This window comes from Narcine bancroftii, chromosome 11 (genome assembly GCF_036971445.1).
Source record: "Narcine bancroftii isolate sNarBan1 chromosome 11, sNarBan1.hap1, whole genome shotgun sequence".
Lineage (NCBI taxonomy): Eukaryota > Metazoa > Chordata > Chondrichthyes > Torpediniformes > Narcinidae > Narcine > Narcine bancroftii.
The window spans coordinates 62,708,209-62,733,069 of NC_091479.1; positions in this window are offsets into that span (position 1 = coordinate 62,708,209).

A 24,861-nucleotide genomic window follows, 5' to 3' on the forward strand; every position below is an offset into this window, starting at 1 on the left:
GACCTCACAATCACATCACTATGATTTAGAGCAGTCTCAACAGTGCAGATGACCTGCGCCTGCTCTCTTTTCTTGTGTTCTTACGTGCAGAGACTAGAATTTGTTGATCAAGCAATGAGAGGCTGAACGGACTCAGTGGATCAGGCAGCATCCCTGGAGAGAAATGGTCGGTCAGCCTTTCAGGTCAGGACTATTTCTCTCCGTGATTCAATTGAGTCCTTCCAGGTTCTCATTGTTCACTGTTGAATTCCATGTGGCGACCTGAATTCTGTTTGTGCCCAAGTCAGAAGTTGCTATACCTCGAATTTTGTAGGGACCTCAAAGGCAGCAAGGTTAGAGTTGAAATGAGGAGAAGCCCAAGGATTCCCCTTTACAGACTGAACACTGGTGTCCTGCAAAGCGGAAACCCCGTTCTGTTTTATTTTCCCAAGGCAACATTAGAAACACCTAATGCATTACTTTAAATTGGAAAAGGTGCCACAGAATTGCTGTTTCACCTGTTTGGTCCTCAGACAATGGGTAGGGAGGAAAGAAATGCACATCGTTCGATAATTGAAGGAGGAAGGGAGGATATTCTGGTGAATCTAGAAGGGTGAAGCAGGCTTCACAGCGAGAACAGTCTTTTCAGAATGCTGAGAAGAAAAGGACAGGGAGGACATGTCCAAGGGAAGCTTCAAGTAGGAGGTGTCAGAAATAATGGAGGATAATCCATTGAACATGAACACTGGTTGAGTGGAAGGTAAGAACAACAGGAACCCAATCCATGATCTGGGTGGGAGCAAAGGGAGTAAAAGCAGAAATATAGAATGTGGAACAGACATGTTTGTGATCCCAGCAAACATAAAGAGCGGAGGCTATGGGCGAGGGAAAAGGAAAATATATCAGAGGGATTGTTGTGGAGGAACAGAAGCAAAGGAACGAGAAAAGCTTGGACAATGGAATGGAGACTTTACAGAAAGCCAGACTGGGAAAAGGGCATTCAAGGTAGCTGTGGGAGTCTGTGGATATCCTAACACCTAAACTGAAGAGGTCAGTAAACTGAAAGGAGGAAGAGATGGGCCATATAAAATGTGTGGTAATTGGCAGCAAAGGTAGTGAAATACCTGAGTTCTGTACAACAACAGGAAGTGCCACCAACACAGAAATACCAGGAAAGAATCAGGGAGAGAGGAGGCCCAAATTCACATCCAAACAAAGAATCAGGAGTAGCATGGAACCATATCAAACTCTGACTCTTCCAGCTGCATCATTGATTCAGAAGTAAGTCAAGTTAGAGAAGTAATTTAGCGTGGGAATGCTAGGTGAAGAAAGGTGACGATGGAAGGGGCTTGTTGTTCCAAGAGTGAGTGAAATGTCCTCAGGCTGTCCTTGTGTGTGGTGTCTCAGTTTTGAGATTTGTTGTTAGATTGCCAGGTACTATGCTGTCCCAACAAACACAAATTCAATTTGACCTTGAGCAGAAGAACTATCAATGGGACAAACTTTTGAAGTATTAATTTTTACATATTCAAAGATAACTAACAATAGTCATTCAGTGAGGTAATTCTAAATACAAGGTGAAGAATATTGAAAGACAAGTTCAGGGAATGTAATTTGAATTCAGTTTTGCTGATCAGAAAACATTACATAATTTATCAATAGTTTGACGTCAGAAAGTGAGGATTTGAAAGACGGATAGAAGTGTGGACAAATAAAAATAAATGCACAGATGCCTATATTTTAATTTTCCTGGATTAAATTTGTATTTAAATATTTATTTTTAAAATTGATAGGGAGTCAGTAAAACTACTACAGAGTCTCATACATAAGCTGAAGTGTAGTTTGACCAACATTGGAATTAAATTGAAAGTATAAACTCTTTAATATGTATCCTGTGTACATTTGAGTGAGAAGCCTAAACACAAGACTACTTTTCTTGAACCACTCACAGGGATGTTCAAAAGTAAATAAACTCTCTCCAAAGCATCAAATTCTACTTACAAAAATCAAACTATTTTTTTCTATTTTGGTCTTTTGATTACTTGAGTAAAACTGCCAATTGGTAATCATGATTTTAAAATGTGCATTTAACACTATTACAATTGACTGAGATGGGGAAATGATTTCTTATTTTGATGGAGCCAACAATTTGAACTGACATTCGATGTAAATGTCAAGATTACACAGCTGAAGCCCTATTGGGCCAGAATAATCAAATAATCAATGCAAAGCAAAGTGTGATTGAAGGCAGATAAGTTTTTTTAAATCAGTAAGGTACTACTGAAAATTTGATGTCCATTTTTAGCATGAAGAAAGCAGCAGGCATTCAAATACAATGGCCGAGGTAGAAGTAAAACTTCAGTGGGATTGGCGAGGGAAACTTCCCCTGTTGGCCTTGATCTCAGGTGCCCTGCAGGGGAATCACACTGCTCTGATTCTCTACTGCCCTCCTGTGCAGTTTCACGGATAAGATTTGGGCCGAGTGTTTTCTCTTCTGTCGTAACTTCTCCATCGTTTGTACAAATTGTGTGGAAAATGAGATGCCGAAAGAAGCATAAACTGGAAACGATGTAAAACAACCTATTCATTTCCAACTTTTGTATATACCAATTAATCAAATTAACTCATTAATTTGTGGCACTGCAGTGCTAGCTATCCGGGTTCAAAACCAACACTGTCTGTAAGGAGTTTGTACATTCTCCCCGTGTTGTGTGGATTTGCTCCGGGTGCTCCAGTTTCCTCCCACCTTGCAAAAACAAACCGGGATTGTAGGTTAATTGGTGTATTGGGGGCACGGGCTCATGGGCTGAAAGGGTCTGTTACTGTGCTGTATATCTCAATTTCAATTTAACTCTGATCTGACTGATTTATTTGCAATTGTTAGGCATTTTCTCTCAAACAGAAATCAAACATGGCATAATTCCACTTTAATTACAAAACAATACATTAATTATCCTGAGCAGACTGTGGCATTCAGTTTGTTAATCTTTATTAATACACAATGGTCAATAATATTGGAACATTGTTTCAGTATAAGGGCTACATCTCTTTGCAGTACTTACTCTTGGTGTAAACACAAAATATTTACCTTTTTTTCACAACTTTATTTATTCGTTCAACAAGGTTATTACATACAGTGGGAAAAAGATACATATTGAAAGAAAAAAAAAGAACCCCCCCCCCTCTCTCAGCCAGCTCTCTTTATGAGAGCCAAAAAGAAAAAAAAACTAAAATATAAAACTAAAAGATATTCACTAAAATCTAATCAAAGTCAATTTAAATATTCTCAATATAAAGACCACTTATTAAGAAAAAAAGAATAATTATCATGTAAAACAAAAGTAATTTTTTTCATTACCAAACAAATTTTCATCTCATTATGCCATCTGTTAATATCAATCACATTAGCATTTTTCCATGTACTTGCTATACATTTTTTTTGCTACAGATAAAGCTAAATATACAAAAGCAATCTGAAATTTATCTAGTCCTAAATCTTTCAAAGGTTTCAACTTACCCAGCAAAAATATTGTCGGGTCTAAAAATATTTTAATCTTATACAAATGTTCCAAAAACAGTTGAATTGCTTTCCAAAAAGATTGTATATGTACACATAACCAAACAGCATGAAAAAAAGTTCCAACTGAATGACCACATCTAAAGCAAAAGAAAATTTACCTTTAATGAAGTTCTAACTACCCCTACGTTTAAAAAAAATTAGACATACAGTTCTGTAACAGGCCAATTCAGCTCTATGAATCCGTAATTGTGCTGATCAATTTATACCCCATTTACCCACCCCCCAACACATTTTTGGTTGGAGGAAACCGGAGTCCCTGGAGAAAGCCCATGCAGAAATGGGGAGAACATACAAACTCCTTAGAGACAGCGCGGGATTCGAACCCCCGTCTGGTCCTGATGCTGGCGCTGTAAAGGCTTTGCACGAACTGCTACACCAACCATGCCACCCTTAACCATATATTAACATGATGGTTCACAGATGTGGCCCCTTTAATGATAAGATCATATTCCCTTTGATATAGAAGTAATAAGTGTGTCCATTACAAAACAATTACAAAGCAATTTCGCATTATATTAAAAAAAATAATTTTGAGGCTCATAAGTCATTCCAGATTTCATTTGAGAACAGATGAAATTGGATTTTCTTTCATCTGCTATCATAATGAATTGATAAATTTGTCAATCCAGAGAATCAGAATAGTTATCCTGTTGTGGGTAGAAATTTTCATCAAAATCAGTTTCGAACAGTGTATGAGAGTGAAATGTTTGACAGGGTAATTGCAATGAAATTTTGCAGTCATGCTGCCCGCCTACAAGCAGCCAACTTGGGAAAAAGAAAAGGCTACCTGCAAACCACACAGCCGACTCAGGTCCCAACACAAAACTGAAATGATTCCTAATTCCAAGACAAAGGTCATATTGTTATTGGCAGATGATTCATCGCACAGGAAAGATGAAAAACACAATTCCAAAATGGCAACTAGATATTCAGCCTCAGTTTGCCAACACCTGCAGTGAGTGAAGACTGTATGAGTAGTGAAGTCCATGACAGCAGTCAAACACAGTGATTATTAATGCAAAGAAGTGTATATGTCATTATTAAAACACGGCAACTCATTAGATTAGCTTAATTGTTTTTGAATGTAAGCATGTATTGCAATTATATTGCGAATGCTGCCATGTTTAATGCAATGCCATAAGGCATGGGGTGCATGTTGCTCTTGCAATTAAGGTCAGGTCTCAGAGGTTCTTAGGGAACGGACTCTTTGGTGTGTAAAAGGCAAAAGCTGCAGATGCTGGAAATCAGAAAATACTGAAAAAACTCAGCAGGTCAGGCAGCGTCCGCAGAAAGAGAAATAGTTGATGTTTCAGACACTGAAGAAAGATTATCAACCCGAAATGTTAATTCTGTTTCTCTATTCAGACATATGGCCTGATAAGCTGAGTACTTTTAGCAATTTGTTTTTTTTATCTTGTTCTTTGGCTCTTGCTTCAGCAGATAACGTGAAGGCTCCAATGGGCTCTAGTCTCAGGATACTGTCCAATAACACTAATGTCATCAGAACTAACAAACCTCAATTCCCAAACGGTGTTTCAAATAAGGACGGAGGCAAGGTTTCTGACTCAATTCATAATTTGCCACAATGCTGCAAGCATTTCTCTACAAATTTTATACAGTAAAGTGCCAGCAATAAAAATGCATGAATGAAAGAGGTTTGCAGCTCTTAAACACTCAAAATGCATTGCATACACCTCAAAAAGCTGGTAGCTGGGTCATTCCTGCTGCACTGGTGCTTTAAGAGGTAGCCGAGAGTGTTCAGAGGATGACAGAACCTTCTGAGTTCATGGGAGTCCACTTACAACACAGAAACTGTTCTGTGGCCCACTGAATCCATACTGATGATGAAGCACCCAGTTTTACATTATGCCTATCGTATCTTCCCCACTCTCCTATCAATTCCCCTGGATTTTTTCTCCCACCTACATTCGACTCATTTACAGTGGCCAAATGGCCTGCAAACCCATGTGTTCCTGGGATGTTTGAAGAAACCAGAGTACGTGGATGAAGCCCACACGATCATGAGGAGAACATGTAAAGTGAATACTGGCAGCACCGGAGGACAGAACTGAAACCTGGTCACTGGAGCAGTGCAACCATCTCCCTGAATCTCCCCTTAAAAGCCTGGAGGAATCGTCAGATGCCGTCACAGCGATGTTTGATGTCAGTAATGTGAACTCCTGGGGCCCTGCTGGTACAGGGTATATTGTTTCCTGTCTGATGGAGGCAGGGTCATCCTACAATACCAAATCATATGGGATTAATAGAGAGTTCAATGTGTGGCTCAAGGATTGGTGTGGGAGAGGTGGATTCCAATTCATGGGAAATAGGCACCAGTATTGGGGAAGGAAGGAGCTGTTCAAAAAGGATTGGCTCCATCTGAACCGTGATGGGATCTGGATCCTGGCGAATTGCATAACTAGGGTTTAAACTAAATAGTAGGGGGTGGGTTCTTCAAATTGTAGAGAGATGGATGAAGTAAAAGAGAAGAGGGTGGATAAAGTAAAAGTAAAAGTTAAAAAATAGAAAAGTAAGAGTAGAGGGGATAAAATCAAGTGCAAAGGAGGCAAAGATTATCAAATTTTAAAAGCACAATCGATATAAGGGCACTTTATCCGGATGCCCGTAGTATTCAAAACAAGGTCAGTGAACTTGTGGCACAAATCACTACAAAGGGGTATGACTTAGTGGGCATTACAGAAATGTGGTTACAGTCTGGGAATTAAATATCCAAGGATATCAGGTAATAAGGAAGGACAGACAGGAAGGAAAAGGGTGGTAGGGTAGCCTTCTTAGTTAAGGATGAGGTCAAGGCAATAGTGAGACATGATGTAAGATCTAATGAGCAAAAATGTCGAATCCAATTGTATTGAGATTAGGAATAGTAAAAGCGAGAAAAAAAAAATCACTGGTGGGAGTTGTCCATAGACCACCCAATAATAATATGACAGAGAAATATCGGAGGCACAGCAGTTATCTTGGGGGATTTTAACATGCACATGGACTGGGTGAATCTGGTTGGTTGAGGCAACCTTGAGGAGGACTTCATAGAATGCTCACATGATGGCTTCCTTGAACAGCAAGGGAACATGCTATCTTGGATCTGACCCTATGTAATAAAACAGGTAAAATTAGCGATCTTGTAGTTAGGAATCCTCTTGGAAAGAGTGATCACAGTATGTCTGAGTTTCTCACACAAATAGAGCATACAATATTTTGGTCTAAAACCAGTGTGTTATGCCTCAACAAAGGAAACTACAAGGGGATGAGGTAGGAGTTGGCCAGATGGAGGGACAGCTGAGGAACAGGGGAAAACTTTTCATGGTGCTCAACAAATGTATATTCCAGTTAAAAGAAAGGATAGTCAGGGTGTTGACCACCGCCAGTGGGCTGATATCGCCTCAAACCGTGCATCTTGGCGCCTCACAGTTTGGCGGGCAGCAACTTCCTTTGAAGAAGACCGCAGAGCCCACCTCACTGACAAAAGGCAAAGGAGGAAAATCCCAACACCCAACCCCAACCAACCAATTTTCCCCTGCAGCCGCTGCAACCGTGTCTGCCTGTCCCGCATCGGACTTGTCAGCCACAAACGAGCCTGCAGCTGACGTGGACTTTTACCCCCTCCATAAATCTTCATCCGCGAAGCCAAGCCAAAGAAAAGAAAGTCAGGGTGTGGGCAGCCATCTTTGGCTAACTAAAGAAATAAAAGCTCCTGCGTACAAAGTTGCCAAGAGCAGTGGGAAACTAGATTGGGAAAACTTTTAAAAGCAACAAAGAACTATGAAGTGTATAATAAGGAGAGGAAAGGTAGATCGAAAAAAGATTAGCACCAAATAAAAAATGGACAGTGAAAGTATTTATCATTATATAATGCGCAAAAGGGAGGTTAAAGTGAAGGATGGTCCCTTGGAAGATGAGAAGGGAGAATTGATAATGAGGAAATGGCTGAGGTTTCGAATGACTATTTTGTGTCAGTATTCACAGTGGAAGACATGTTGAATATGCCAAAGACAGATTTATTTAGTAGTGCTGATGTGGCAGACGCTACAATCTTTTATTTTTCCTCCCAAAGTGGAAAATCTCACATTTGCCAACATTGCACTCCATCTGCCAGAGCCTTGCCCACTCACTTCCACTGACCTGCGGGAGCGGGCTTCTCTCTCCGCGGCGGGCCTCTTCGTACAGGTAAGGCCTTCACCTTCTTCTTCCGACGTCTTTCCTTCTTCTTTTCTTCCCGTTGTTTTTGGTTTTTCTTTCTTCGCTGCCATTTTCTCCACACTTTTACTTTCACTTTGTTTTGTTTTTTTAAGTTTGTGCCTTTGCTTTTTCTCTATCTTTTTTAACTTTTCTGGAGAGGGCTGGAATTCCCCTACCGGCCACTACTCCATCACGTGACTCCTCCAACACTGGAGTCTTTGAGGATATAACGAGCACAGTAGATAAAGATGAGGAGATGGATGTTATTTATCTGGATTTCCAGAAGGCATTTGATAAAGTGCTGTATAAAGGACATGGAGTTGGGGGTGATGTATTAGCATGGATACAGGATTGGTTAACTAATAGAAAGCAGAGTGTGAGTACAGGAGTGTTTCTCTGGTTTGAAATTGATACCGCAGGAGTCGATGCTGGGCCCGCAACTGTTTCTAGTGTACATAAGTGATCTGGAAGAGGGTATCTAAGTTTGCTGAGGACACTAAATTGAGTGTAAAAGCAAATTGTGCAGAGGATATGGAGTGTCTGCAGAGAGATATAGATAGGTTAAGTGAATAGGCAAGGGCCTGGCAGATGGAGTGCAATGTTGGCAAATGTGAGATTTTCCACTTTGGGAGGAAAAATGAAAGATTGTAGCGTCTGCCACATCAGCACTACCAAATAAATGCACACTCGTCACAACAGTCAGTAGAATGACTTTAATCACTCAATCGGCCCTCTTTTATGTCACTTCCAGTTCAGAAGCACAAAACCGGAAGTGAAGTCATGGTACGTTCATGAAGCATCCCGACAGCGTGTGTTTCTGCCCTAAAATTTCAGAGGCCCGACACCATTTTCTCGGGTAAATATACCGCAGCGATTTGGCCCATCCCGGGTCGATCAAATTATTATTTATTATTATTATTATTTAAATGAAAAGCAATTGCACCATTCTCCCATGAAGAAAGACTTCATGAATCACAAAAGGTTGGTTTGCAGGTGCAGCAATCTTTCAAGAAGGCAAATTCAACGTTGTCCTTCATTTTTAGAGGGATGGAATTTAAGAGCAGGGAGGTTGTGCTGCAGCTATACAAGGTTCTGATGAGGCCACATCTGGAGTATTGCGTGCAGTTCTCATCTCCTTTCTTGAGGAAGGATGCACTGGTTTTGGTGGTGGTGCAGAGGAGGTTCATCAGGTTGATTCCAGAGATGAAGAGGATAGCCTATGAGGAGAGATTGGGTCATCAGGGATTGCACTCACTTGAAATTCAAAGAATGAGATGGTGTCTCATAGAAAGGCATAGAATTATGAAATGCATAGATAAAATAGAAGTAGGTATGTTGTTTCCATTGACAGGAGAGAAAAGATCTGGGAGAAATAGCCTCAAGATTCAGGGTAGTAGATTTAGGACAAAGAAGAACTGCTTTTCCCAGAGGGTGGTGAATCTGTGGAATTGCTGCCTATTGAAGCAGTGGAGGATACCTCAGTAAATATATTTAAAGACAAGGTTGGATAGATTTTTATGTAGTCAGGGAATTAAGGGATATGGTGAAAAGCCAAGTAAGTGGAGATGAGCCTATCATCAGACCAGCCATAAATGATGGAGCAGGCTTGACAGGCTGGATTGCGGACTCCTGTCCTATATTTTACATTCAAGGATGTCCTCAATGCCTTTTTGTAGAAATGCAACATTTGTCATGATTTCTGGGAGTTCCTGGCTCACGACCACTGAAAATAAAGAAGGGCATTTGAGATGATATTGGGATTCTCAAGACCAAGCTTCGGGACAACACTGTGGCATCTTGCAATGAGCTCATCACTTCACAACCTACCTAAAAAACCAGAATTACATGTAAGGTATTCACAATCCTTTTTATTCTATACACTGCAGCTGTGGGATGCTCATAATATTTTCAGACATGAAATATCTGGAATCTGGGATATGTTCCCTTGATAGCATATTAGGATGGCCCATATTAAGCTCAGTGCTAGATGGAGCTACTGGACTCCACCTCCACCTCTGTCTCTTGTAGTGGAAGTTCTGTCCCTTACAAGACTGACAAGGAGATCCTAGAAATTATAGGAAAAGTACAATTAAGCCTTTGATATGATCCACTGAGGCTCTCTCTGGCATTCAGGGCAGTGTCCAACACCAAGAAATTCAGACCCTCTTTTTCTTAAATGGTCCACCTGTTCTTACAAAGCCCATGATAACTTTATCCCTCCTCTTTTGAAAATGCTAATGTGGAATGATGGTTGGCCAATAGGTCAGCTGTATTTTTGCCCATTTCAACTTGTCAGAAGCAGCAATGGCCTATTTCAATACTATGGATGCTGCAGTTAATCTTCCCTTTATTTAGAATCCTCCAAGAGTTAATCAATGGAGGAGGAGGAGCAGTCCAATTGACCAAAAGAGCTACCCTGACTCCGACAGCCACACCTAGCTCAGACCCAGAATCAATGTCATCTCCTGATATAGGTACCCAAACCAAAATGTTGATTGTCTTTATCCATCCCCAGATGCTGTTTTGCCTGTTGAGTTCCTCCAGCAGTTTTTTTTTAATTACAGATTTCAACATCTGTAGTCCTTTGTATCTCCTCTGGATATGCCCTTCAAGCCCAAGGATGTAAAACCATTGATTGGAGGGGGAAATTGGGGGCGGGAGAGTTGAGGCAGAAGGAAATCCACTCATCTTCTGCTTCTATCCAACATTTTGAACCCCAGGTTGTCTTGGTCCAGCTCAGATTTAAGGTGGGGCTCTGATGACATCAAAGATACAACACGACCTGGTTTTCTGGATGTGCACAATAGCAGGCCCCCCATCCATGCAAGGCAACAACCATAGCTTTCACGTAGCAGAACATCACAAGGCACTCAACAAAATCTTCATCAAATGCAATCTGCCACTACTCTACATAAGGAAAAATTGAGCATCAAGACATAAGACCAGAAGTTCAGAGGTGAAACAGGTTTGGATGAGGGCTCATAGCAAATAAACCATGGTACAGATAGATCAATGCTAGAAAGAAATACTGTAACTGCAGCAATGGCAGGGACTTCCAGTGGAAAGCTCATCTCTTGGAAGAATACGAGGCAAGGCTGCAGCCTGTTTGCTTCCAAGCCAGAAGGATAGTGGTGGTAGCTGACACATATGGTGGATGCTGAAGATCTTGCTTTCCCAATTTTACTTGGGAGGACATTTCTCCTCATCAAGTGTTGGATGAAGGGCAGTCTGGTGAGTTAGAAGTTCTGGAATGTGGTAGTTGAGGGGGGTGGGAAGGAGGGGTAGGTGATTCAAGTAAGGTGATGGTGTGGTTGAATTGGATCCAGTCAACATGAACTTGGAAAATAACACTGTGTCTTTTGAAGATGTTACTGACGTATAGCAAGTTGGTGGGAAGCAAGAAGGGCTACGACATGGGATCGTCTGATGTATTTAGCTGCTGATTCCAGCAGGGTGCCCCAAAAAGAACATTCTCAATGTAATACACAAGCCTTCTGGAGAGACTGGACGCAGACTAGGAAATCGCTTCGTTGAGCACCTCGCCTCTGTCTGCTGCAATTGGTGGGACCTCCCAGTGAGCATCTATTTCAATTCCCCACACCATTCTCTTGCCGAAATGTCAGCCCATGGTCTTATGCACTGTCAGTCAGAGACCACCCACAAATTGGAGGAACAACACCCTCCAACCGGATGGCATTAATATCGACTCCTCTGGTTTCCATTAGCCCCCACACCCTCTCCCATCTTTCCCTATGTCTCCTTTCCTCTAGTTCTGTCCCTCTCTCTCTCTTCCCCTTTCCCTCTGTTTCCTTTCCCCTCGCTCCACAGAGGCCCCTCCCCCAGTCAATTCTTGCCTTTCTGCATCCCAGCCATATCCAATGAACACCTTTGGTCTGTTGATCTGTACCCCCTCCCCCTACCCATTTTTCCCTCCCCAGCCTTTTAATTCAGGCACCTGCGGATGCTGTGATTGTAATAAAACCACGCAGAAATGCGGAGGAACTCCGCCGATCTTGCAGCATCCATAGGAGGTAAATATTGTTAACACTTACCTTGAAGAAGGGCTCAGGCCTGAAATGCTGGTAATATGTCTTTACCTCCTATGGACGCTGCGAGACCTGATTAGATCCTCCAGCATTTGTGTGTTTTGATGATAATCAAAATGCCTGCAGACTTTTGTGTTTCGCAATCAATGTTTTGGGCTTGGGACACTCTTAATCTTTGCTCTCAGCCTTTTCAGGCTAAGGAGAAGTGGACACGTTTTCCTAGCCAGACAAGAAACTGAGAGTCTTCCCCTTACTTGGGCTTCAAAACAGACTCTGCCAAAAAGAGATTGTTTTCAAACATCACTTGCACTCTGGAAATTATACTCACTGATCCAATCAATTGCAAGGAGAGAGAGAGAGTTACACACAGATCAGGGAGAAGAATTTAAAAAGCAGCAGGTCATTAGCAAGAACAAATAAAGGTGAAGCAGGCACAAATGGAGCAGCCATTGTTGGAGGCGGCCAGTGGGTGAGTGGCCCAGAGTATAAGTGATGAGTTAAGAGGCTTTGGTTCAAGAGCTTCAGCAAGCAGACAACACGGCCGGCGCCAAGGGGGGGACATTAAATGGTTAATTTGACCCCCCCCCACACACACACCACTAGCATCGCTAGCATCACCGCACGATATAAGCACTTGCGTTTGTGTGTTACATTGGAGTGTGACAACAGGACACGGAGGTTTGTGGCCACCCCACCCCCCCACCACTGAGAGAGTTTTCGAACATCAGTTTGGGCCCCCCCCCCACCAACAGTTGTGCCTCCCTATTAGACTTGTTCTGACGCTGACCCTGTGAGCAGATCCTGAGGACGTGCTCCAGGTACAGGTAAGGTCAGGTAAGATCACACAGTAACCCAGAGCAGGTGACAGTGAGGACGGTGGTATGTTCCAACTGTAGGGTGTGAGAAATCTGGGACAGCACAAGTGTCCCTGATAAGTGGAGCATCCAGCTGCTGCCCCTTACAGACTGTGTTAGGGAAATGGAGCCAGAGGTGGATGAACTCTAGATCATTTGGGAGGCAGAAGGGGTGATAGCCAGAAGCTGTAAGGAAACAATCACGTCCAAGATGCAAGAGGCAGGTAACTGGAAACAGGGAAAGGGAATTGGCTGTCAGTGTAGAGCACCACCGTGGCTGTTTCCCTCAACAATAAGTACAATATTTTGGATACTGTTTGGGGCGGGGGCTGGAAGTGACCAGAGACAAGTTGTAGTGGTTAGGTTTCTGGCACAGCGTCTGGACCTTTGGCTCAGAAGGGAAAGGGGCGAGAAGAGAAGAGCTATAGTGATTGGGGATTCAATAGAGGAACAGACAGGAGGTTCGGTGAACAAGATTGAGACTCCTGGATGGTATGCTGCCTTCCAGTTGCTAGGGGCAGGGACATCTCTGATCGAGACCACAGGATTCTCAAGCAGAAGGGCGAGCAGCCAATTGTTGTGGTTCACATTGGTGCCAATGACATCTATCGCAAAAAGGATGAGGTCCTGAAGAGGGAATATAGGGAGTTAGGGAGGATGCTAAAAAGCAGGACCTCAGGGGCGGTCATCGCTCGATTACTGACTGTGCCACATGCCAGTGAGGGGAGGAAGTTATGGCAGATGAATGCACAGCTGAAGAACTGATGCAAGGGGCAACGGTTCATATTCGTGGATCATTGGGGTTTCTTCTGGGGACAGGATGGCCTGTACACAATGGATGGGTTGCGCCTTAACAGGAGAGGGACTAATATATTCTGGGGTTTAAACTAGTTTGACACGGACGTGGAAAGCAGAATAAGAGGTCAGTGTCCAGGGGCAGAAAATACACAAGTACATACACTCTGTAATGAGATTGTGAGGAAGTATAGACAATCACTAGAGCAAAATTGCAAGTGTACGACTAACTTGAGTTACTTAGGAAACAAAATTGAAAATGGTGTTGAACACAGCACTGAAGGTCTTTTATGTAAATGGCTGCAGTATAAGAAATAATGTTGATGATCTAGCAACACAGCTGGAAGTTGGCAGGTATGACATTATGGCCATTAATGAGTCGTGGGTGAGAAAAGACCAAGCTGGGAACGAAATATCCATGGATACACAGTGTATCAGAAGGTAAGGAAGGTAGGTAGAAGGGGTGAGGTGGTTCTGCTGGTTAAAATGGAATTAAATCTTCGGAGAGAGGAGACATTGGATCAGAGAAAAATAATCCCTGAGGGTAGAATTAATAAACTCCCTGATGGGAGCTGTATACAGGCCTCAGAACAATAGCCAGGATGTGGTGTGCAAACTACAAAGGGAGAAGGCAGACAAAAAGTACAATGTTACAATGTGCACGTTGATTGGGAAAACCAGGTTGGTACTGGATCCCAACAGAAGAAAATGATCAAATGCCTTCAGGATCCCTTCTTAGAACAGCTTGCAGCTGAGCTGACCAGGGAAATGGAAATTCTGGATTGGGTATTGGGTAATGAACCAGAGTTGATAAGGGAGCTGAAGGTAAGGGAAACCTTAGGAGGCAGCGATCATAATATGATAGAATTCATCCCACAGCTTGAGGGGGAGAAACTGTGTCAGTACACCAGTGGAATGAGGTATGAGAGGATCTGTCCAAAGTTGATTGGAAAGGGACACTAGCAGGGAGGACACCATTGCAGCAATGGCTGAGGTTTCAGTGAGAAATTAGGAAGGTGCAGGGCAGGTATATTCCAAAAAGAAGATTGACATTACTGTGACTGACAAGAGAATTCAAAAGGCATACAAGGAAGCAAAAATTAATGGAAAGAGACAGGACTGAGAAGCTTTGAAAAACTAACAGAAGGTAACTTTGATGATCATTAGGAAGAAAAAGATGCACTTTGAAAAGAAGCGAGCAAATAATACCAAAAAGGATACCGAAATCTTTTTAAAGTATATTGAGTGAAAAGAAAAGAGGCGAGAGTAGATATAGGACCAATAGAAAATGATCCTGGAGGAATTGTCATACGAGACAAGGAGATGGCAGAGGAACTGAATGAGTATTTTACTGTGGAAGGCATTAGCAGAATATCTGACTTTCAAGGGTGTCAGGAACAAGGGGTGTGCCGTCACGATCACCAGAGAAAAGGTGAAAGAGAAACTGAATCATTTAAGGGTAGATAAGTCTCCCGGACCAGATGGATGCATTCTCAGGTTCTGAAAGAAGTAGCTACAGTGATTATGAAGACATTAGTAATGATCTTCCAAGAAACAATAGACTCTGGAATGGTTTGGGAGGATTGGAAAATTGCAAGGGAGGCAGAAGAAAGGAAATTATAGACCTATTGGCTTTATATCAGTGATTGGGAAGTTGTTGGAATTGGTTGTCAATGACAAGATTATGGAGTTCCTGGAGGAGGGCAAAGCCAGCACAGCTTCCTTAAGGGAAAATGTCATCTGAAAAAGCCTACTGCAATTTTGTGTTGAAACCACAAGCAGGCTGGACGAAGACAATGCAGTGAATGTTGTACATCTGGATTTTCAAAAGGTCTTTGACAAGGTGCCACACATGAAGCTGCTAAAGAAGATGAGAGCCCATAGAATTACAGCAAAAACACCAGCAGGGGTAGAGGATTGGCTTATTGGCAGGAATCAGAGAATGGGATTAAAGGGATTCTATTCTGGTTGGCTACTGGTTACTAGTGGTGTACCACAGGTTGGCAGGTTTGGGACCATTTCTTCTTACATTTTATGTTAAGGATATGGATTGCAGAAAAAAAATGGCGCTGTGGCTAAGTTTGGAGATGATGCAAAAATAAGTGGAGGAAATAGAGAGGCTAGATAGATAAGGAGAATGGGCAAAGAAGTAGCAAATGAAATCCAGTTTTAGAAAATATACGATCATGCATTTTGGTAGAAGGAATAAAAGGACAGACTATTTTTTGGATGGGGAGAAAATTCAAAATCCTCATGTTGGATCCCCTAAAAGTTAACCTCCAGGTTGAGTTGGTGGTGAAGAAGGTGAATGCAATGTTACCATTTATATCTAGAGGAATAAGAGAGAAACACAAGGATGTGATGTTGAGGCTTTATAAAGCACTAGTGAGGCTTCACTTGGAGTACGGGGTACAGTTTTGGGCTCTTTATTTCAGAAAGGACTTGCTGGCAGTGGAGACGGTTCAGAGGAGATTCACAAGAATGATTCCCGGAATGAAGGGATTGGCATAAGAGGACCATTTGATGACTCTTACACCTTGGAATTCAGAATATTGAGACGAGCGGACCTCATGGAAGCATTCTGAATATTGAAAAACCTGGACAGAGTAGATGTGGCAATGTTGTTTCACATAGTAGGGGAGGCCAGGTCGAGGGCACAACTTCATGATTGAACGGCTCCCATTTAAAACAGAGATGCGAAGGAATTTCTTTAGCCAGAAGGTGGAGATCACATCGATGGAGGGTATTTACTGCAGAGATTAATAGGTATCTGGATCATCAGGAATTCAAGGTTATGGAGAGAAGGTAGGGGGAATGAGGCAGTGTGAAAGAATGGATTCGCCCATGTTGGAATGCAGAGCAGACTCCATGAGCCGAATGGGCTGATGATCTGGGTACAGTAGTCTCCTGCACCCAATTATAAGCAATGGCCTGACGTTACCTCCTTGCTGGATTTGCTGAGAAGCTTTATGATACGGAGGTTGGATGTTTATAGATGTACATCTGTCAGTTTCTATGTCCATACGGACATCATATGGGAACAGAAACTCCATCCCACCTCTTTCGTTTGTTCAGCAGATTGAAGGCTACTTTGCAAGTACTTTCACAAATCTTATGAATTCTTCCTGACTTGAGATACAATTGAGATACAATCTTAGAGTCTTGCAGCATAGAAACAGGCGCACAGACCCAGCTCATCCATGCCAAACAATGAGTCCTCCTGTTTTATTCCCAGTCACCACACCTTTAACTGTAATGACAGAAAACAAGCTCTCTCTCTCTCTATGAAGCTTGACACAGACTCCAAGCCAAAGCTAAAAAATTGAAGTAGAAAAGAAAAAAAGCACCCAACATTTTCAACCCTGATTATACAATCACCCATTTACCTACTGTGGAGACTTGTAACTTTCAATATCATTTAAGCATGGCCTCCAGCAAGTGTGCAGAGCAAGTCCATAGCAACTTCAAAAATTTAACCATGGACAGTTCAAAACTAAAGCTTCATTACACATCGGCTCCAATTGGGAAGGACTGAGGGACACCATGTAACGCATGTGGATTTAAACATTGTTCAGTCCCGAACATAATTGTAATATCCTCTAGAAATGTTGGCTGCACAGTTTTAAACTGGGAGCTAACATCAACAGCCACAGCACAGAGGAATCAATTTCTGAGATTTAAAATGAGTCACAGTTGATGTAAATGGAATCAATCGTCCATCACAGATGACATAAAGTGAGAATACCAAATCAAATCTTGTCATTATTTAAGACAAACCTAGAGGCAATTGTTTCCACTTCACTTCAATGCTCAATACACTTATTAAAGGGGGATTAGAAGATGAAGAGGTTGTTCATCCTTCACCTGCTCTGGAAATCAAGATTCAAGATTCAATTTATTGTCATGGTAATAAAACAGTGTCCTATTACATGAAATTTTTCTGCCTGCTGCAAGGCAGACAGATTCACCACTGGCAGGAATTGCCTAAGCTCCTCTTACAGTCAGACTTACAGTCAGAAAGAGAGAAAAACAAAAGAGAGGACCCCCCCCCCCCCCAGAGTCACCGAGTGTCCGTAGATTTGCCTCCAGATCTTCCTCAGCACCTGCAGCTGCACAGAGTCCGGTCTAAACCATTGGTGACCCGAGCTCCAGATCCGAACCTCCAACCCGGTCCTTCAGCACCCTCGACACCTCCTTGCATCCTGCTTCCAATACCCGGTGTCTCGAGTCACCAGCAGCCCGTGATTGCACTGATCCCTGCAGGTCATCTCCTCCACTTCTCCTTCTCAGATGGAGATTGGTCTTCCCATTTTCTGGTGCCCTGCTCCAGTTCTCTGCTTCCCCAGGATCTGGTGCTCCTTCAGAGCCGACGGATCTCGATTGGGTGGCTGGACCCCGCAGGTCCACGCTGTGTCTCTGCACCCTTGCTCCAGTGCTACAGCAGCTCAAGCAGCAATTAGATCATATCTGATGTGTATTTGTATTCAAGATGACGATAAACAACTGGGGAAAGAAATTTATTATTCATGTGTAGTATTTTAAAATTCAAACCTTACCATATGCCTAGTCTTTTGCAATCTCTCCAATCTCTCTGTAGTCCTCCATTTCTGGACTTTCAAGTGCCCTGAATTATCTTCACTCCACTACTACCCACCAAGTCTTCTGCTGTCCTGGCTGAACTCCCTGATCTCCACTCCCCATCCTTGACCATGTGACTATCCAGTCCAAAGGTTGAGTCTGACATGAAGGTCGCTAACCATCTGGTTTGGCTTCAGAGCGTCTCCAGATGGATTCAATGCAAAATGGCTTCAATCTTCCAAAATGTTCGTGAAGGAATTTTTGCCCACCTAAAGAGCAAATTAGACATAATGGAGTCAATAGAGGGATTCTCAATTGAACGATTCTAGATCTGAAACATTAATTATTTCTCTCTCCACAGATGTTGCCTGATCTGTTGAGTGTTTCCAGCATTTTCCTGGTTTTTTTTAATCTTTTTTCACGTTTCCAACATCTGCAGTTATTTTTCTCTCAGTCTTAATTGGTTAGAAGGAGGAATTTGATATTACAAGACTAATTTGCAAAAGGAATGAAACAAATATTGGATGACAATGAACGTGGGAGGAGGTTAATGAAGACTGTAGAGAAAGATGATCGGCTGCAGTCACTACGATTGTTGTAAAAAAACCAAAATGGTGGAGGAACTCAGCTGGTTCATTGAGCATCTAGGATCTTTTTGATAAAAACATATTGTTGACATTTTGGACCTGAGCCCTTCTTCAAGAAAAAAAAACACAGAAAAGGCAGAAGCAGGATATAACATAAAGTCTCAGAATTCAAATAATGGGGGAGGAATCCAGACCAACAAAAGGTGTTAAGTGGATGTGATAAGGGACTAGATGGAATTTATCATGTTTATGCAAAATGGAGGCAATGGAGAGACAATGGGGGAAGCAAGGGGGTGGGGGGAATTTTTTTTCAACCAAAGCCTGAGAAGTTGATATTAACGTCATCTGGTTGGAGGGTGCACAGTTGCTCCTCCAATTTACAGGTGGTCCCAATCTGGCAGTATATAAGACTACAGACAGACATGTCAGCAAGTGAGTGGGATGGAGAAGTGAAATGGGTGTCCACTGGGAGATCCACCTTATTGCGGCAGACAGAGCAGAGGTGCTCAACAAAGCGATTTCCCAGTTTATGTTTAGTTCAGTGGTTTTCAATCTTTTTCTTTCCACTCACATCCCATTTTAAGTCTTCCCTATGCCACAGGTGCTCTGTGATTAGTAAGGGATTGCTTAAGGTGATGTGTGGGTGGAAAGAAAAAGTTTGAAAAACCACTGTTTTAATCATCCCTAATTGACTCGTTATGTGCATGGTTTCATAACTCCGAAGGAAATGGGCCCATGAAAAGTTATGAACATTTATTTTGCAGCTTTCCCAACCACAAATTTCCTCACAGACTTTACTTTGAAGATTAATGTACCAATCTAGAAAATCTAGCTGTCTATTTGTTCACAGCGAGTTGCCAAGATTCACAAGGGAATCAGACAATCTGGGTTTTTTTTAAATGCCATTGACTGAAGCATAAGTATTACTGGGACATAGGAAATGTGTTCTGTAATTTTCTGTTTGAGATCCTATTTTCAATTCAGTGGACAGTCTAGCTCCATCATTGCATCCAAAATTTATCCATGATGCCCCATGAATAAATCACAAAAGACTGATGTTGTGAAACGGAGAGGCTTTTATTAATTATTGGACGGGAACAGCCACCAACCTCATTGACTGATCAAGGCAGAGTGAAATGGGAAGCATGCAAAGGGCTATGGGTAGGATCAGTCTCGGGATGCCTGTCCAGCCAACAGCAGCCAATCATAGCACATTTACCCCTGCTTTTTAAGAAGAGTCCTGCGGGGTGAGAAAAAAAGATGAAACAAGTATACATTTTACAGATTAAGTCTGTCGGGGGGGGGGGTCTCCTCTGATGCAGCGAATGACATGATAAGGTTGGGGCGCTGCCGTAGCACCCTGAGCAGCTTGTGGAGTTGGTCTGTCATCACTGGTTACTGTTTGTCGGGGGGGGGGGAGTGGAAAATAGGTGAGGGGATAAGGGAATGTGTTGCTAGTGCATCATTGACAATGACAGTAGCTGGGGTGGAGAATGGTCAGGAACCCCCTAAGGTAACAGTGGGGGGAAGTGTCTGTTGGTGGTCAGTGGTGGGGTGAGAGCTGCCAGATGGTGCCAGATCCCAGATCGAGACTGCGTCCTTGCACCTGTCAGGGAAGACAACGTAGGCATACTGGGTGTTAGTGTGGAGGAGACAGACCCTCTTGATCAGTGGGACAGTCTTAGATAGCTTGGTGTGCTTCCGAAGCAGGGTCAGACCTGGGGAGGTCAGCCAGGTGGCCAGCGTAATCCCTGATGCAGACTTCCTCAAGAAAGCAAACATCCATTTATGGGGCATGTTGTTGGTGTCCGTACATAAAAGTGACCAGACGGAGTGGAGTGCATCTGGGAGGACTTCTTGTCATTGGAAGATGGCGAGGCCCTGTGACCTCAGAATAGTTTTCCAGACTGTGGCATTCTCCCTTTCCACCTCCCCATTTTCCCTAGGGTTGAAGCTGGTGGTCCTGCTCATGGCGATGCCCCTGGCCAGCAGGTACTGCCACAGTGCATCACTCATGAATGAGGTTCCCCAGTCGCTGTGGATGAAGCCAGGGTAAACAAAAAGCTTGAAGATATTGTGGAGGGCCTGTGATGGCGAAAGGGAAACAGAAGTATTTGTCGATGATTGTAAGGAAGTAGACATTTCGATTGGAGGAGGGGAGGAGCCCCTTGAAATCAATACTATGGCATTCAAAGTGGCAGGTGGCTTTGATCAGGTGCACCTTGTCCTGTTGGTAGAATTGCGGTTTGCAATCGGCGCAGATCTGGCAGTTTTTAATCATTGTCCGGACTTCCTCAACAGAGTAGGGTAGATTCCGAGCTTTGATAAAATAGTTACTCCAGGGTGACAAAGTTTATTATGGAGAGTCTGCAGTCTGTCCATTTGAACACTGGCACAGGTCCCAGGGATTGAACGTCTGGGGGCTTGTTAAGTTTGTCAGGCCGGTGACAGAAGGTTTGTTAAGTTTGACAGAAGGTGTCATAGTTGTAAGTGAACAGTTCAATTCTCGTCCTGAGGATCTATCATTCTTGATTTAGCCCCCTGTGTCATGATAATGAATATGTATGAGATGTACCGGAAGTCACGTGGTATGAGAGAGAGAGATAAGAACACAAGCAGGAGAACAAAGGAAACGGGAGAATAAAGCCACTGGGAAGTTTACCTGATAAAACTAGTGTTTAATGTTTCATTAACTTCACATTTCGGGCCACAAATGTGACATTGGCGACGAGGATGAAAGAAGCTTGAAGAAAATTAAAGGCTAAACAAGATTACAGAGGATTACAGACAACTTCAAGGTGATAAGAATTTTCTCTTTGACTCAGTACTTTTGGGGCTGGAATATTTCCTCATGGCTGGTGCAGACAGTGACTTTCTAACACATAGTGGAATTGCTCATTTTGACCCAACGGGTGATGCAAGCACTGTAAGTGTGAAGTGGAAGGCATGGCTGGAAGAATTTGAATCCTACGCTGACAGTCGTGGCCTATTTCTAGATACCGGTACAGTTGAACAAAAAGCGCAGAGAAGGGCGTTACTTCTTTTCACTGCTGGACCTGCAGTTCGGGAAACATTTAAGACACTTTTGAATACTGGAAGAAAAGATGAGTTCCGGAAAGCGGTAGATGCATTAAATGCACACTATGTAGTGACACCGAATGCTACATTTCAACGCCATTTGTTTCGAAGAACGAGACAAGAAGATGGCCAGACAATTGCTCAGTACGTGACGAGACTACGCCAGCTAGCTGTTGGATGCAATTACATGCCAGCTGATTTGGACAACCAATTATTGGATCAAGTCGTACAGCACTGCAGATCAGATACACTCAGAAGACGTCTACTGGAAAGAGGGAGTAAGTTGGAACTCACTGATGCTTTAACCATTGCTGCTGCATTAGAGGCTGTTGAAGGGCAATTTCATACCATGACCCTGAAAGACAACTCAAGCCAGCAAATTAAGAGGCTCTCACATCGCCACAATCAGCCAAGATATACGTCAACACAGGACGTGGAGTGTTATCGATGTGGAAACCGAGGTCACTTTGGAAAAGACCCATTATTGCCCAGCAAAAGGCAAAGTTTGCAGAAAGTGTGGAGGTAAGGACCACTTTGCAAAGAAGTGAAAAAGCAAGTCCAATGCAGACCAGAAGAGGAAGAGTGCAACTTCCAAAGGCAAAGCCTGGGGGAAAGGAAAGTATCCTGGAAAGAAAGATACCATTCGCCAGATAGACGGTGACGATGATGATACCCAGGAGGAACAGAGTTGTTACCAATTTACGTTGAATGAAGTACATCATGAGAAGGTCCCAGTGATCATTGGTGGAGTGACAGTGCAGGTCATTGTAGACTCAGGCAGTGACAGTAATGTGATTGATCGACATTTATGGGAGAAGTTGAAAAGGAAAAAGATCATCTGTACCTCAAAGAAGTGTTCCAAGAAACTGTATCCATACACAGCAACCAAGCCATTGCAGACCACTGGATGTTTTACTGCAACTGTTGAAGCTGGAGATAAGTACACCGAAGCAGAGATTATGGTCATAGAAGAGAGGGGAGAACCATTGCTGAGTAGAAGCACAGCGCAAGACCTGGCAATACTTCATATTGGAGCTTGTGTCAATTCAATTCAGTCATACGAGGATATGAAGCAAGAATTCCCCGCAGTCTTCCAAGGAGTAGGAAAGCTGAAAGGTCGACAATTGAAGCTAGCGGTAGACGAAACGGTCAAACCCAAGGCACAACCAATGCGCCGAACTCCGTTTGAACTTCGTGGGAAAGTCAAAGCCAAAATTAAAGAATTGATCGAACAAGACATTATTGAACCTGTGGAACATTCGACACAATGGGTCAGTCCCGTAGTGATTGTGCCCAAACCAAAGGGTGACATAAGACTATGTGTTGACATGAGAATGGCCAATGAAGCTATAATTAGAGAACGACACCCTATACCAATGGTGGAGGAAATACTTCAAGAACTAACTACCAGCAAGGTATTCTCAAAAATTGATCTGAAGTGGGGCTAGCATCAATTAGAGCTGGATCCAGGTTCCCGAGATGTAACAACATTTGTGACTCACTGTGGATTGTATCGTTACAAGAGACTATCATTTGGAATTAATGCAGCTTCGGAGATCTATCAGTATGAAATCCATCGAGTGATTCAAGGCATTCCTGGAGTTGCCAACATTTCTGACGACATCATAGTCCATGCACCAACGAAGGAAGAGCATGACAAACGGTTGAGGCTTGTACTATCTAGACTACAGGAGGCAGGCCTTACCGTGAATGGAAACAAGTGCCAGTTCGGTGTGTCAGAAATGGACTTCATGGGACACAGACTTACACGGAAAGGACTAAACCCTGCAGAGGCCAAGGTGAAAGCTATTGCAGAGGCACGTGCACCTCAGAACGCAACAGAGGTGAGGAGTTTCCTGGGATTGGTCAATTTTTGTGCAAAGTTCATTCCTAATTTCGCTACAGTGGCAGAACCACTAAGGAAACTAACCAGGAAAGGTGTACCATTTCATTTTGGATCTGAGCAGAAGAAAGCGTTCACACCGCTGAAGCAAAGCCTGACAGATGCAAAAACTCTTGGATATTACGATCCGGCGGCATCAACCAAAGTCATAGCGGATGCCAGCCCAGTTGGTTTAGGAGCCGTGTTGGTCCAGATGCATGATGGAGGACCAAGAATCATTGCCTATGCCAGCAGATCGTTATCAGATGTGGAAAGAAGATACTCTCAGACAGAGAAAGAAGCACTCGGACTTGTATGGGCCTGTGAGAGGTTCCATGCATATTTATACGGCATTGAATTTGAACTCATCACAGATCATAAGCCATTAGAGGTGATCTATGCACCTAGATCCAAACCATGTGCCAGAATAGAGAGATGGGTACTCAGACTACAACCCTACAAATATAAAGTAATCCACATAGCAGGGAAAGCAAACATTGCTGATCCACTGTCCAGATTGGTGAAGGTTGGTGGTCCACAACCTAAGTCAGAATTGGGAACAGAAACAGAGAGCTTTGTACGCTTCGTAGCTATTCAGGCGACACCGAAAGCTGTGACTACGAAGGAAGTCGAGAGAGAATCCAAACGTGATCCAGAACTCATGGAAGTAAGAGAATGCATACAGAGTGGACAATGGGACAAGCCTTGTGTACTCACAAGGCTTACATTCCCATTAGAGACGAACTTTGTTGCATCGGACAGTGTGTATTAAGAGGTTGCAGATTGGTGATACCGCAAAGATTGAGACCGAAGATCGTATCCTTAGCGCATGAAGGACACCTAGGTATTGTTGGTACCAAGCAAAACCTCAGGACCAAGGTATGGTGGCCAAGTTGTGATAAAGACGCAGAGAGATTTGTTAAAACTTGTCACGGATGTCAAATCACAAGTAGGAGTAATCCGCCAGAACCGATCCGGAGTACGCAACTTCCGACAGGACCATGGATCGACGTAGCTGTTGATTTTCTTGGACCTTTACCGACGGGTGAATCAATTATGGTAGTGATAGATTACTACAGCAGATACTATGAGTACATGGTGTTGAAGTCCACAACCACTGAAAAAACAATACAAGCGTTAGCAGAGATATTCGCAAGATATGGATTACCTGTTACATTATACTCTGACAATGGTCCACAATTCATTTCAGAGACATTTGCGGAATACATGAGGACCACAGGTATCCACCATCATAAAGTAACTCCGAAATGGCCGCAAGCCAACG